This window comes from Lepisosteus oculatus, chromosome 14 (assembly GCF_040954835.1).
Source record: "Lepisosteus oculatus isolate fLepOcu1 chromosome 14, fLepOcu1.hap2, whole genome shotgun sequence".
NCBI classification, from domain to species: domain Eukaryota; kingdom Metazoa; phylum Chordata; class Actinopteri; order Semionotiformes; family Lepisosteidae; genus Lepisosteus; species Lepisosteus oculatus.
Window position 1 is genome coordinate 5,739,755 of NC_090709.1, and position 11,196 is coordinate 5,750,950.

Consider the following 11,196-nt stretch of genomic DNA (forward strand, 5'->3'; position numbering starts at 1 on the left):
ACAGCAGCCGCATCCGGAAAGTTGTGTCTTTTACTTTTTATTTGAACAACAAAACTACATACAATACAAACAAGAGCACATATAAGGTATCAAGAAAATCGTCAGGGGCACATGCTATAATACAATTACACTTTTTGGAAAACAATTACACAAGGTAAATAAAGATAAGGTCCGCACAGCTTGTTCTTACATTTCGAAAGAGTCCGTAAATACCCCTTTACGTCTATTTTGAACTGTTCAAACGAAGGACTCTTCCCAGACCATTTCACTTTATACCACGTTCCTAAACGAGGATGCATCTCCTGTTTTAGAACTATTTTGGGCGGTATGTCTTATACAACTTCGAGCGGAAGCCTGGGGCGGCGGAGAGCTGTGATCGTGCAGACCTTGAGGTGTCACCTCTTTGTCTGCTTTCCCGCCCCCCCTCCGCCCAAGCTCTGCTCCAAAGTAGCCCGGCAACCCCTCACACCTGCACGTGTCCCACAACACTCTCCCGCTCCTCTTGGTGTGCTCATGCCGCAACACAGGAAGGCTGGAGCAGGTGACTGTGCGTGCTGTGCACTGCTGAAATTGCTCAATTGGGAGAGCGTTAGACTGAAGATCTAAAGGTCCCTGGTTCGATCCTGGGTTTTGGCATTTTGTTTCATCGCGCCCTTTGTTCCTCTCTCCAGCACCCCCTGCCTAAAGTGACGCTTCCCTTTCTCAGCTCGAAACGCAAGCGAGACACCAGCAGCGGTCCCTGCAGGTTTCCGAAATATAGCGGCTATCACGTTCGCCTAACACGAGAAAGATTCCCGATTCGAGACTGGGCGGAAACAGCCTCATTTTGCACGCTCCTGTACTTCACAGAGGTATTGAGCGACCGGTCATTTGTTCCCAATGTATTTCCGGTGCCTTCATGCACTCTTGTACCAAACGCACGTTCCTTCTGTACGCGGAGCCGATCATTTGCAATTGGGCTGTGCCTACAGACCAGGACGAGCTCTGTCGGCTCAAAAGCAGTGCAGGACCTGCAAGAACAACAGAAAGATTAGCATCCAGCGGGGGCTTCTTAGTGAGCCCAAGATCTCATCAAGAATCGGCTCCAGCAACAGGGCTGGGCGCATTGTTCCATTCTCCGACCACTCTCGGTGTAAACAAGTCCCTCCTGGTCTCTGCTTGAAATGCACTTTCCTGCATTTGCTTTGGTGTAACTGGCTTCCCCTGCATGGGCGAATGTGAAGAAGATCCTTAGTAAGTCATTGAAGAAACCGGAGAAGAGGTCGGACAGGCCTCTGTCATTCATCAACTATCCAGTCAGGCAGTACTCCTCTGTAAAGCGCCGTTCGTTCACATCGATTGGCTTTTTTTTGCCTTAATTCGTGCAAGTAGTAAAAGCAGACGCCCCTTTAGGGAGCCTATCAGCACCCGGAGTTTTCCCCTTCTGTAAGCTCTCCATAGCCTCTCAGCTCTTCTACTGTCAAATCCCCCTCAAGTACTTCCCTATCTTCTTCACTCAAAACGTTTTCTAGCTTTGAGGTAAAAAAATGAATTTCTTCATCCTTTACCTCTGTAGAGCTGTACAGTCTTGAGTAGAAGTGTCACGCCCTCTGCAGCCAGAGGGCGGTCCTTCTCTGTCCTGTCCCTAGTTTCTGGTCTGCTGTCCTTCTTGTCCCTCTCTTTCCCTTGGGCTATATTTTTCCGGGTTTTGCACTCTGTCCTCGCTCAGCATTGACGTTCGGATGTCCTGAGACCCGTCTAGCACCAGGGCGCCCCACGTCCGCTCCCTGAGGGCACAGGTTTCTATACGGCATTCCTGAACTCTTTGCACTAATGAGCCCGGGCCTTTTTCCTGTCTCGCCGCTACGCATATGGGTCTTTTTCCGCTCTCCTGTTCCCCACGGTGAGTCCCTTTGGATGTCCGTGCAAGAAGGCCTCGATGCAGGAGAGGATAGCACTCAACTACACTTTCCATGACAGACTTGGAGCCTACCACTTTCCTGAAAAAGAAGCGAGTACACTTCTCATTTTCTTCCAAGAACTGCACTCAGCTTCTTAACAGCACTCCTCGACTACTTTCTTCGGCTGTGCTCCGGATGTCCTTTTTTAAAAGGGTGATATCCTCGAGCACATCGAAGCCACTGTGCAGCATCGTGTAGAGACGCTGCAGCTGCCTCTGTTTCCTGGCTAGCACTCCTCTCCGTCTTGCAGCAGCCTTCCTTCCCTCAGCCATGAAAAAGGCCTTTGTCCTCACCTTCACCTCCTCCCACCACTCTCCTACTGACCCGTACAGACACTGCAAGGACAGCCACTGTGATAGTTTCTCCTTGTAGCGGGATACTACCCCCTCGTTCTCTAGCAGCTTTGTGTTGAGTTTCCAGAGGCCTGGGCCAAAGACAGTCCCGCCCTGGAGTCAGAGGCTCTGTTATTGTCCCCTGACCAAACAGAAGGCCCTTTATCCAACATATCTTCAAAGCTTTTATACCTCTCTTGATAGGCTAAAGCACACTCCTGCAACATCAACACATCTCCCTCTCTCTGCTGGAGGTAATCCAAGACAGACTGGCATTTAACTCTGTCATTGATACCTCTGGTGTTAAGAGAAATTATGTTTAGAGCCATATTACATAAGAAAGTGGAACCAGTCTTTACAAATCACATTTCTCTTCTGTCTCACCTGTTACCTTCTTCTTTTTCTTCTTACCAATTTCCTGCCAGCCATCCTCTGAATGAGCCTTCATCAGGGTGGCAGCAGTAAAAGCGTTCACGGAGTCCATTTCAAGGAAGGGGGTAGAGGGAGGGGTGGAGGGGTTCCAGCTGTCCCAATCGCCATGCTCTCCTTCCTCCTCGCTCGGGGAGAAAACAGAGTCATTTTTCCTTTTCCTCAAGAGGGGAAAGGGGTGCAGCCGATGCACCAGTCTCCTCTTCCCCCTCACCCACCAGCTGCTGCAGATCCTCCGTGATGGACTGGATGGAGGAGAGGAGGGCATCTGTAGCACTTGCAGAGTCTGAGAAAAGCAGCTCCGCTGAATCCTTGGTATCGTCGCTGGACCCGCTCCACCGGGGGGCCCCACACTGGCCCTCGTTCTGAGGAGCAGGAGTGAGGGAGGGGTCCTCGCTGTTCTCTGGGGTTTTCAAACCCTCGTGCTTGTCTGGTGCAGTCTGCGGTTGTGGGGGCATAGTGGATTTCTCTTCCACCGGCCCCGGAGCCACAGCAGGACTGATCCTGGCTGGAGGCTGAGAGTCTTTGTCCAACAAGGGTTCTTTGTTTGCCAGATTCGAGAACATAACAACATGCACTGTTTTCCTCTCTCTCTGTGTCAGAGGCTGCAAGTTGATCTTCTCAAGGGCAGGAACTTTCCCTCTTTTTGCCTCAAACACATCCACACATCGTTCAAACAGAGAATAGGTAGCAAATACAACCTCAAATGCTTTCTGACCTGGGAGAGCGAAGATGAAATCCAAGTGCTGAGGTTCAAAGCCAAGTTCCTTCTGCAACACTTTTCTGCTAAACTGCATGCGATCCATGAAGAGGTCATCCAAAAGCTCAAAACGCACAGCATTCTTGCCGGATCCAAAAGTTGCCATTTCGTAAACTGCAAAACAAACACTGCTTCCACAAAACAAGAAAACAATCCAACTACTCCACCTACAGGATGATCAAGGTATCACCCCTGCCAGGTAAGTATAAGTTGTATAAGGCCCTGCAAGTGGCCCACACCCACAGCACAAAGCGCGCAGCCTAGCCCAGCTACTCGCCCCGCACGCCACTGCCTCCTGCTGGGCCCACTCTTTCGCACACTCACACGCCACACTAACACTCAAAAGGGTGGGCAAAACGAGAAAACGTTTCCTACACATCTACAGTCGCCAATGCGCATTCTCAGCATGTCCCGGGATGCAATTTGGCCTCATTTGCATAACACCAGACCCGCAAATCGCTACGCAAGCTCGCGTTGTGCGCCTGCCACGCACCGAACAAACACCGGAGCCTTTTCAGCAATTTCCAAAAAATGGGCCTGCTCGCCTGCCCACAAGGCTCCATCTCTTACCCGCTCTCCAGAGCCTGCTGCCTTCTGTGCTGTTCTCTCGGAACCACTGCAGCGCACACAACTCCTGCAGCGCGGGGAGAAAGTTTCCACGGTCCGCCGCAGGGAAGGCTCGCTCCGTGCGCACACGTCCTTTCAATGCCAGTTCAACAAGTGCTCCGCATTAGCAGCGTCAGGGCTCCGGCATGTCGCACCTCACCTCACCTCGCACAGTCCCTTCCTCGAATGTCTGGCGCTGGGCATGCCCCGCTCTCCTCCACCTTATCTTATCGCGTGTGACCACCGACAATGGCCACAATGCCGGGGAATGGCACCTGTAAAGTGTTAATTGGGGCACAGGAACAGCCCGTCTCGTCTCGGGGGCCGGCTTCAAAGACAATACAGCAAACACAACGGGGTGGGGGAAGAAGACGACACGACACATGCAGGTACATTCAGCTCCGGTGGGAACGAGTCATTTGTCGGTCTTTTCAAGTGCTGGGAGTCGAGTAATCCTTCGCTTGTATTGTTTCTCCCCAGTGACTAGATCTCACCCTGCGACTCTCGACTGGGCTCACCCACGGCAGCCCAGCAGGTGTGAGCCTAGCCGGCACCCGGATGGGAGATTCCCCCGGAAAAGCTCAGGTTGTTGCTGCTCCTACAAGAGGTGTGACTGGGACCAGTAGGGAGCGCTCACCCTGCGGTCTGTGTGGCTTTCTTATGCCCCAGCATCCTGATGGCGACACTCTGCTGCACGAACAGCCGCCGTCCTTCGGGGGACGTGTAAAACCGAAGTCCCGACCCTCTTTGGCCATTAAGAAATCCCAGGGCGTCTCTCAAAAAGAGACTCCGGGGTGTCTCTCTGGTGTTAGTGTTCCCCTTTACCAATCAGTCGGGGTCTCCTCCTAATCCCCGTCTCATATGTAACAATCAATGACGAGGCCCCCCTGTCCCGCGATATTGTATTTGTCTCCTGGCCGCTGGCTGGCGCCATGAGATTTAGTACTCGCGCAAGAGACCGGGGGCAGAGCGTGAATGTGGTCCCCCGCCCCCCACAAAGTGTGTGCTCCAGGTTCCCTCTCGGGGCTCTGCAATACAGCGGAAAGGCAGCGAGAAGGAGCCTCTTGCTCTGAGGCCACAAGAGTGCTGAAATAAACACGTGACAGCCCAGAAATGTTTTGAGTGCTGTGCACTGGAGGTTTTTGTCTTGTGAAGACTTGCCTTGTGCTCCTCCGAGCAGTTTCTTTGTTCTCCTCCAGTGCGGGACAAGCCAACACAAGGGAGCACATTCGCCAACATCCAGGTATGCAATGCGATTTGGAAAGAGGCTCCTTTCTAAAGAGTTGCACACGAACGATACTTCAGTCCCGCTCGGGGGGGCACAGAGCCCCAGCCACACACAGCTTCAAGTAGCGAGTTAGGCACCAAGACTTTTGCTTGCGGCCACACCACCCTGAATGTGCCTGATCTTGTCTGATCTCAGAAGCTAAGCAGGGTTGGGCCTGGTTAGTACTTGGATGGGAGACTTCCTGGGAATACCAGGTGCTGCAAGCTTTTGCTCTCTCGGCCAGCAGGGGTCGCCGTTGGTGCCGTAGGCTTTGGGAGGAAAACCTGGAGGATGGAAAGGTGATCTATAGCCTCATCTCTAGAGATGTTTTGTTGCTATGGCATGTGTGTGACCCATATAAAAAAAAAACCCGTTTGTAAAACGAATATCGAAGCTGCCTCTAAATCTGCAAATGAAGATGAGTCGATAAACCACTTGTTTTTCATATAACTATACATATATTCATTTATTACTGATTTCATTCATTGAGCACAGATACAATAGAGGTACAGCCATTCACTGTTTGACATGTCTGCACTGGTACAGAACCTAGCAATCAGAAAACGGGTGAAACTGTCTTGAGAATTAGCATACAGTACCGAGGCCCCCATGACCAAATAAATTGGCCTTAATAATGCAGACTACAGCAAAACGACTGACTTTGAAAAGGGAATGAATGTCCGGAAGGAGTAGTGTAACCAGCTTGAAATGCTTCTCCGGACCTCTAACTAAAAGAAACCGGGAACCAGCAGTGGCATCGACTCCTTTCGAACTGGGATCCTATCGCAGCACGTGGTGTCGTAACTCTTCCGTATCTGATATTGGACCAAGCACATCAGGGGAGAGCGCGAACGCAGTCCCCCACTACCAGAAATTATGCAGTCGAGATTCCCACATTTGGGGAATTCGCAGGGGTCAGCACAGCCGGAGTGCAATGGCCGAGCCTCGCCCTGGGTGAATCGATTTTTTAAGAACTTTATTTTCTTTTCACAAAAAAATACAGGACATCACAAATTAGAAAGCTTTACATTAATATACATACTTAAAACAGTATATATGATCACATCTCATTACATTTTGACACGGTACCAGTTACATAGCAACAATTTCTTTTTTTCTGGTGTAAATCACATTCTTTACTTAAACATGATAATGTTTTTCACAGTTTCTTGAGATATTGACCTATGCTCTCTATTTCCCACAGATTTTCTGCTTCCTCCCTCCTGTAACGGACGTCCGAAGGGACAAACCGTGGGGAGCAGGAGAGCGGAAAAAGACCCATATGCGTAGCGGCGAGACGGGAAAAAGGCCCGGGCTCATTAGTGCAAAGAGTCCAGGAATGCCGTATAGAAACCTATGCCCTCAGGGAGCGGACGTGGGGCGCCCTGGTGCTAGGCGGGTCTCAGGACATCCGAACCTCAATGCTGAGCGAGGACAGAGTGCAAAACCCGGAAATATATAGCCCAAGGGAAAGAGAGGTACAGGAAGGACAGCAGACCGGAAACTAGGGACAGGACAGAGAAGGAGCGCCCTCTGGCTGCAGAGGGCGTGACACCTCCTTTCTCTCCACAGATCTCTGAGGTAATAGTTCTCTCGGGTGATGAACAGGGCCAGGCTACCTGCTGCCTTGACTGGGACCTAGATGCCTTTGAACAGCCCCATGTTCCTCACTCTCCACAGGGCGTCTTTCCCACTGTTCACCACAGCCCAGATCCTGTCAAACACTTCAGGAGGAAGTTTGACAGGAGAGATGCCGTTGTAGCGGCAATGCTTGTTATTAAGACAGAATTAAGTGGTGGTATGCTGTCCTAAATGAGGCCCCATCTCACCCTCCATCTCTGTGGTGCAGCCACAGAGAAAGTATTCATGCAGGCTGATTTAAGATGTTTTCTTTTGATAAGGGACAGCTCCCAGATGGGGATGCACTTAGCTAAGCCTGGCTATCATGATCAATGGTCATCCATTGGCGCCTATCAGTCTAGGGAGTGCCAAATGGACATCTGGACTACATTCCTAAGTGTCAAGAGTAAGTGACTCATATCTCACCTAGATCAACCAATCAGGGACTGGCAGGGCGTGGTAATACCATGTGGGTCTCAAATGCCCGCCAAACTCTCAACCAATCAGCACACATCTGTGTCTTGGTCAAAAAGGGAGCGCAAGCTCAGATCGGGGCTCTCCTTTGCCATTTTCGCGCATCCTCAGAGACAATCGTGTGACAACCGCTGTTGTCTGCAAAGGGACTTGGACTTTGTTCTAAGCACAAGGCCGAGGATCCCGTACGTACTCAGAATTCTACCAACGTGAGTGCTCCACTTGATCAACGGCAGCCTACAGTTGGAACCTCATCGACAACCTGAATAGCTTATTCAGAAGCAGCGCTGGACCGGGAACGAACCAGCTTCTTCCCAGGCAAAAGAGTGACTTGTGAGGACTCGCAGTCACACTCTGTGCATAGAGACTTTCTACTAGCCAGCTGGACTGCTGGTAGATCTCCTCGGAGCAACGACTGCCCTGCGTGCCGCAGTCAGATTCCTCCGCCCGTCCTACTCCGAGCTGTACCTCAACTGGTTGGCCGGTAGCCAGAGGACGCCGGGACAACGCCCATTGGACAACCGCTGGAACAGAGGCTGCAACAGAGCCTGTCAGCTGGTTTGGTGTTCGTGCCGGGAGATTCCAAATCCATACACAGTGGATAAGTAAACCCCATGTTCTACATTGTGTCTCGAGAATTCAATTGTACCTCAACACAAGTTGTTATCAATTTAATTCATGAGTAATGTATTTACTTCTGAGTTTAGAGTAACAGTGGGTAATAACACTGATTAGCGATTTGGTAACCGAACGATATATATTGACATATATTCTCTGTTGTGTATCTCCTTGTGTTGGCATCTCTTCGAGATTATATACCTTGTATATTGATAACCCTCACAGTAAGGTCTGCCGCTCGTATCCAGGCAGACTGGTATATGTTTGGTGCACAATTTATATGAATAAATGTATCTCGTGTATTGAACACGTGTGTGTGTGTTGTTAGGTGTTCTGACGATTGATTTTCTAAAAGCCACAACGAACAACCTCGTGATTACTGCTACAATTAATAATTGTCTAAGTAAACCCATCAAACCTCTACAACCACGATACACCACCATAAACTATATTAATTTAGGAACATAAACATATAGTGTAAACTATATATGGCTGGTATTGGTAGTTTAAAGAAAAAATACACACCAGTATTCCACTTTCTTCCTAAACATTTTAAGCATCAAAGTCTTACATGTAGTAAGATTTTACCACGTTTCGGAAACGTTTTTACATGCTCCTTCTGACCATCTTAAGTTTATATACTTTGTGAAAAGTCATAAGATATTAACATTTTCTGTGAATGTGCTCGTTATCGGAGTAAACAAAAGCATACTTTTAGAATTTGATTAATAGGGAATATAATATGGAATCACGTACCTAAAGAAATTAATAACAATATAATTATTTTTATGTACTGTAGCTCAAATAGTAGTATAATACACTTTCTATAGATACATGTGCTTCTACGCAACGCAGAAGCACATCCACAAGTAACATTACCTAGCTAAGAGAGGACATTGGCTAGCCAATATGATAAATACAGTGGAAAAAAGCAATAGGGAAAATAAGACCTGCTGATCTGTTATACATACCAGGAAGAGAACAGAATATGATTTTTTTCTGTTCAAAACGTGTGCTGTCTGTATGAAATTCATGTATTTTAAACGTTTAATTAAGAAGAAAAAAACTTACAGAAAGATACTAAGCTGATCACGAGATAGGAAGATCACCCGTTTTTCGCGCATAAAAAGTGGCTATTAACTGGGTGAACTGTTATTAACTGGAGTCAACTGGGTGAAAACACATAATATGAACATGAAACAAAACAAAAAATAAAAATAAGATACAATCTACAGACATTAAAACCGGTGTCATGGAAATATAGCTATCAAGGAAGCCACAAGAGAGAGTTCTCACCTGAGTAAGGTCTTTATTTCAAGATTGGGAGCATCCAGAGACTCAATTTGTTACAAGCAGTATAGGGTTTTCATAAGACGTTGCGCTGTAAAAAAGCTCAGCGCTTTGTCCCTTCTAAAACTTCCACTTTCCCTAAGAGAAAACAGATTACATCAAAAAGCGAAAGAAGAAGCACTAGATATGTTATTCAAAGCTTATCAGTTACTTTCAGCTAATTCTAACGACCCAGACAGCATATATTGTTTTGGTACATTGTCTTCTAAAGTAACCTAAACAGTGTACTTTGTTGACGCACTGTTTTCTAAAATTCTGCACGTACTGTAGCACAGCAATTACATCCTTGAAATATATTATCTAAAAGCCCCAATATATTTCTTTGCAAAGCTCTCTACATTTTAAGAATCAATTTACAGGGATGGGCCTGGTTAGTACTTGGATGGGAGACCGCCTGGGAATACCAGGTGCTGTAAGCTTTTAAGCGCAGGAGGCGCCCTATCCCCGCTCGCTCGCTCATTCCCCTGTTCACACGCGCAGTGCGGCTTGTCCGTCTGTTTATTTGTCAGCTTTGGCAAGACACGGGTGCTTGTGTATTAGCGTGAGCGTTTTTTATTCTGATCATGAACAGTTTTACAAGTCCGCAAAGGATCGAGGAAAGGTTTATCGCCAGCTGAAAAGAGACACAGCGCTTCGGCTGTGGAGACTTGTTCGGCTGGCGTTCGGAGAGTCGCGTTTTTCAGAATTGTATTGAGATCGTTTTCCACAGAGCTCAGATGTCAAAGCACAGCAGCAGCTCTCCACAGCGATCCTCTATAGCGCCCTTTCTCCCGCAGCTCCGTCCTCATTGGAAGGAAGCAAGAGTGAAAGGCTGAAGTGAAATACAGAGGCAGCCATTCAAAATGAGCGTTAAAAACCCGCGGTTCAGTAACCAACCCGCATGGCACCGTAGGGCACCGCGGTAAGTGATTGGCTGGCCAAAATGACCGACAGGGGCACTCATGGTGCATTGGTTGGTAGTGAAAAGATTTAATCATTTAATGTCATTACTGTGCACGTTTCAATCCGCTTAGTTTTGAATATTTATATGGAATTTTACCACTAAAGGGAAATTTTAGTAGCTGAGCATAAAAAGAAGAGGAGCATAACGCATCTGAAGGTCATAAACGATATTAATTTAGGAACATAAATGTTACTGTATGTACATAAACTGTACTGTGTATGGCTGGTCTTGATAGTTTAAAGAAAAAATACACACCAGTCTTCCATTTCTCCCTAAACATTTTAAGCATGAAAGTTTTATGAAACGGTACCCAAATATGTGATTGCTGTATAGAATTAATTTTAATTTTTAAAAATTAAATTACCACGAAAATCTTCCGCCTGAGAACAGTCACCCGTTGCTACCCAACGCAGAAACACAGCCACTAACTAGGAAAGAGAAGACATTAGCTAGCCAATATGATAAAGAAATAAATGATTTTTTTGTTTATTTCTTTTGCACATTTATTTGAACATTTCCATCAATTGTACAAGCACTTGGAAACTGTCCAATCCCTAGTTCATCAAGCATTTACCGGTCTGGCGCCTGTCTGTGTCTTCTAGGATATAATGCCAACGAACTCTTGTTTTTATGTCCACTATAACTACGCTGGGCAAACGTTCCAAGGTCAAATTCTTCCAGCACGTGGGTACCTTTAAAGCGGAGATGACGGCACCGAAATTTTTTGGCGCGCCTTCTAATTCAAACGGAATTAAAAACTATACATCCCAGTTACCATGGTGGTGCTTGTGATCATTGCGTTTAACCAACGAAACAGGGCGAAAATCAGTCACATGACTTTGGGGCAGAGTTTCGAA

The 11,196-nt window shown here is 47.5% G+C and overlaps 3 non-coding genes across 3 annotated transcripts; 2 read left to right on the top strand and 1 right to left on the bottom strand.

Annotated features, from left to right (window-relative positions):
- Positions 1–563: 563 nt before the first annotated feature.
- On the top strand, positions 564–636 carry trnaf-gaa (transfer RNA phenylalanine (anticodon GAA)). Its single transcript has one exon. It is a non-coding gene; the product is annotated as a tRNA-Phe (tRNA).
- Positions 637–5,442: 4,806 nt separating this feature from the next.
- LOC138244134 (5S ribosomal RNA) lies at positions 5,443–5,561 on the top strand. The gene has a single exon (XR_011192748.1). It is a non-coding gene; the product is annotated as a 5S ribosomal RNA (ribosomal RNA).
- A 609-nt stretch (positions 5,562–6,170) lies between these two features.
- Positions 6,171–6,335, bottom strand: LOC138243533 (U1 spliceosomal RNA). Its single transcript, XR_011192188.1, has one exon. It is a non-coding gene; the product is annotated as a U1 spliceosomal RNA (small nuclear RNA).
- Positions 6,336–11,196: the final 4,861 nt, after the last annotated feature.